This window comes from Sceloporus undulatus, chromosome 1 (genome assembly GCF_019175285.1).
Source record: "Sceloporus undulatus isolate JIND9_A2432 ecotype Alabama chromosome 1, SceUnd_v1.1, whole genome shotgun sequence".
NCBI classification, from domain to species: domain Eukaryota; kingdom Metazoa; phylum Chordata; class Lepidosauria; order Squamata; family Phrynosomatidae; genus Sceloporus; species Sceloporus undulatus.
In genome coordinates, this window is record NC_056522.1 from 250,262,023 (window position 1) to 250,266,841 (window position 4,819).

Sequence of the window (4,819 nt, forward strand, 5' to 3'; positions counted from 1 at the left end):
TGCATCCCACTTCATTAATTGCATGGAGTGTTGCTTCAACTGATAGATATTTATAGACATATTATGTGGGGCATGCAATTAGTGAGATTAGACAGATTAGAAATGTAAAAATTACAAGCATGTATCATTATTTAGCTTGTTACCAAACAATAATGGGATGGGAGCACAGATATCCTAAAGTAGACGAGCTGCTTATCATGTACATTTTGAAGAAAAGTCAAATAGCTGAAAGCCAGTTAAAGTTGAGGTTTTCTACTTATATTATAATATTTATTCTATATCTCCAAAGAAAATGAAACTATGATTTCTCCCTCAACTAATGTTCTCTCTTTGTGTATGTATATACCTTCAAGTCATCTGAAAACTTATGGCAACCCAATGAATCTCATAGGATTTTCTGAGGCAAGGAATACTCAGAGGTGGTTTTGCCAGTTCCTTCCTCTGAAATAGAGTATACAGCATCTGATATGCATTGGCAGTCTCCCATCCAGATACTAACCAGGACTGACCCTATTTAATGTTCAAGGTTAGATGGGATCTGTTACCTTTATTTGTCCCTAATTTTCTCTTCATTTTGCCCTGTGAATCAGATAGTGGTCTCTCTCATGGGCTTCTAGTGGTATTTTCATAGATATTAGATTCTGAGAAATTGAAAAATTGATCAGAAAAAAAGGTAATATGATGAGAACACCACTAGAAGTGTCTACACATGGAAAAATGTGAATATTAAAGTTGTTCTTTTATTTGTACTACACTAGGAATATACATGTGCACTTTATATGGTTTCCCTCTCCCTGTTAATCTCCACAGTAATCTTGCAAAACAGATTTATTGAGAGATAGTGGTGCTCTCTAGTCACAAGATTAATTCCATGAATTTGAGTCTCACTGTTCCAATTCCAGCACTGTAAACATGATTCTGTATTGGTTTTCTCAGATCACTTATAACTGTGAAAAAATTGATAGGAAGTTTAATATATGGTGAGAGCAATGAAAATGCAATAATTAATGTGCTTAATTTGCAGAATCTCAATGCAAATTGTATTAATTTGCATAATATACAAATTTGGTGTCTGATTTCATGAAGTGGAATATGGCAACCCTAGCTGCCTGAGTCCTCCTCCTCACTCTGCCCAGTGCAAATGTCCCCTCCACTTTCGCTGACGTTAGGAGCATACGATCCCCATGAAAGTGGGGAAATCACAAAAATAAAAAAACACTATTTATTTTTTTTACTGGAGAGAACACCTCTCTAGGAATCTCTATGTCTTCCAACTCTGTTGTGATCAACATCTGCCAGACGTTGACCATACAATTGCTCTGGAGAACCTACAGATGCCCAGAGAAGGGTTCTCTTTAGAAATCTCTAGGCCCTATAGCACAACATCTAATGGACATTACCCATAGAGCTGTGCTGAAGGACCTAAAGATTTCTAGAGATAACATATTAATCAAATCCATGAATAATCAAATTCACAAAAGCCAAAGTGGCAAATGTGGATGGCTTTTTATATTCATTCCCACAGAAATGCCCTGTTGCACAAATGATGCCCTCACATAACTCAATCTGTGCCAGCAACTGAAATGGTGACCCTACTATTGGAGCTAAGAGGCTAAGCAATGGACCAAAAAGCTAGTAGTTCTGGTCTTGCATTTGTGGTGAACAAACCACTCATCCTTAATAAGAGCCTCCCCCCATGTTTTCTCCCTCTGCAATGGTAATTACATTTGACTACTTTGCATGGTCTCTGTAAGGATTACAGTAAAAATATGCACACAGTAAGATTAAATGCTTTGAACAGTCAAAAATGTTCATTAGTATGAACATTATTGGTATTATTAAAACATGAAGGCTGGTTCTGAGTTTCATCCCCAGGGCACAAAGATGCAGGAAAAATACTATTAGCCACAGGCATGGTGACTTAAGTAACTATGCGAATGCAAATGTGTCATGAAGATCATTATTACTGGGAGCAAAGAGAAGGGTAGGGATGTGTACCAGTTATAAAACTGTGTAGGCTTCCCTTTCATTCATGCTAAGACTTGAGTGTGAATCTATTTCAGTCATCAGGGCCAGCCCAAATATTTTGGTACCAGGGGAAAAGGACTATATGTTTTGTTTCCCATGGAAATACAAAAGCAACAACTATAACAACAACAACAACAACAACAACAACAACAACAGTATCATGAGTGGTGATAGGTGCTCTGGGAGCAATTCCAAATGGACTGACAAAATGAAATCACCATGGATAAGATCATAATAACACAATTTCAAAAAGTGACACTGCCTGAAGCGTGCCACATTATCTGTTGATACCACACAGATTTCTAGATTCTAATATATAATCCGAGGGTCTATTCACACTACACAGTCACAGAGCTATATTCCACTTTAACTGCCATAACACCATCCTGTGGGATCCTGGGGACTGTAGTTGGGTCAGAGGCATCAGAGGAGCCATGCTGGATGCTGCAAAACTCCAGTCAATAACACACTGAAACTGAAACCAGATTCTGTTTGTTGCCCTTTACTGGTTCACCAATTCTGTTATCTGAGGTAGCCACCTTGCCTTTTATATCATGATGATGAACTGAAGCTTGCTATGAAGTGAGAGAGCAGGTAGAATGGTGGGATGTGGTGCCTGGAATTGATCCACTCAGTGACAGTTCTCCTTGCAGCTCAAGAGATTGCCATTAGAAGACTCTTTAGTATTTAGAAGTAGTCAACACTGGAGCAGTGTACTTGTAACTGTTCTAGAAGCTCATTCCCTTAGGACTGGGAGATATAGGTCTCCACAATTTGCCTAGCAAATATACAGTTAAGAGATATGAAGAAGGTGCACAAAAGTGTGAAAAGTACAGGTAGCACAAGAGTTGTCCTGAGGAGACTGGTAGGTGAGAAGGGCATTTGGACATGGCATGGCTCTCTTCACACTTGTGCTGCACATCTGAGTAAAAATTCTTCATTCTGTTTTTTACCCTGAGTACAGAGGTGTTAAAAGTCTATGCTCTCTACTGATCCAAGTACAGAACCATGGTAATCGGTACAGGTGACTGTTGGCCTATAGGAGCAAAGTATGTTTTACTCAAAACCTTTGAATGCCTTAGAACTTGGGTAACTTGGCACAGTGAAGAACAACTTATCAACTGTCTATAGAAAACAACTATCACTCCCCCCTTGATTCCTACCCTCTTGAACATGCAAACTTCTCTCATATCCCCTTCTTTAACCCCCCTCATACTCTTGAGATTTTTCTAACATGAAATGCTGTTTTATTACAACTCTACAAGTCCAGTCTCTGTGGTGGATGGTTACTGTTTTATATGATGAAAAAGAGGGCCCTGTTTCCCCCTTTCTGCAGTTCTTTCTCCTAATTGGTACCCCCCACCCATGGCTCCACTTGATATGGGTCTACTTTCATTTTCCAATGGTGTGTCATCTCAATAGGCAAAATGGAAACTGTTTCATCTAAGTTTCCATTCTAGAATAACCACCCAACAAGAGTAAGCCACATGCATCTTTTCACTAATGGTTTCCATTCTCTTTTGTCATAAACTCACCACAACTCTCTGGACTTTTACTTTGTCCATAACTGGGGATCATGATGGCAATCATTATTTTGCTTTTGTTTCCCTGTTAGATGCTTTCCCTGTCTAACCTGATTCATCAGTTCTACTTACTGGGGAAGGAATTGACACAAGGACAGCAGCAGAAGTGTTCAAACATTGTGTCTGATGAGTAAATCTGCAAGGCTGATCCATTATACATTTTGTGGTCCTTTAGGTCTTTGTGCAGATCTGCATTCCTCTTCATTTGCAATGTTTAGTATTTTGATAGCTGCCTCCACAAAACTATTGCCCTAAAGGAACTGGCAGTTAGACATTTGCTGGTGAAATCTGCTTGAAAATCTCTGGTATCCCAGTGTTTTCAGAGGTAGAAACAAGTCCATTGTCATTCTTTGACAAGCTCGGGGATGCCATGTCTGGCAAGCATGGATTTGCAATGTATGATTGCTGTATTGGCATTTGCATTCCCTAATCCGATAATTTCAGAGAAACAGGAGGGATTATCTGTGATCACATGATGATGGGACTCAGAGAGATAAAAGAGGTCTAATACTAACTTCCTCCATGGTCTATCAGGGAATTCTGATGGCAATATTTGTTTGTGGTGGGCATCGGGTTCTGAAATACATACCAGGCATCTCTTTATCATTTCTTCTATTTTGTTTACGATTCTGGGCTGCCACATAGATTACCTTGCCCATACCCAGCACTTCGTGATTCCCTGCCATCTACTATGAATACAGGAAAGACCCTTCTGATTCATTTTGGCTGGGATGGTTAGGCAGTTCCCTCTCATCACCAATCCATCCTGAACAGCAATCTCTTGATGTATTTGCCAAACCTTCTGCAGTACTATGAAGAATTGTGTCCCTTTGTTGATTGACTCAGATTACTTCCAATTTGTCATCCTGTAATTCTGTAAGTCCACAAACAGTGGACTTGGATGTGGGTTGTATGTTCCTGTTCTAAAATTCCATTTCTGTATTCTAGAAGAGGCTGCTTAGAAAGGGCATCGGCAACCTTCTGGTCTTTACCAGGTGCATAGATAGTTTGAATAGCTATTGCATTATCTGTATTTGTAAGTATTACAGTCTACATGGCAGATTTTCCAACTTTGTGGTAGTGAAAAATGGAATCAGTGTGGTGTCAGTTGGTATTTTGTGTTACGGTGTTTTAGTTGTGCCAATTATACTACCTTGAAAACATTCACATGCTGATGTGATTACCAGGAGTTCTTTTTTGAGCTGCAC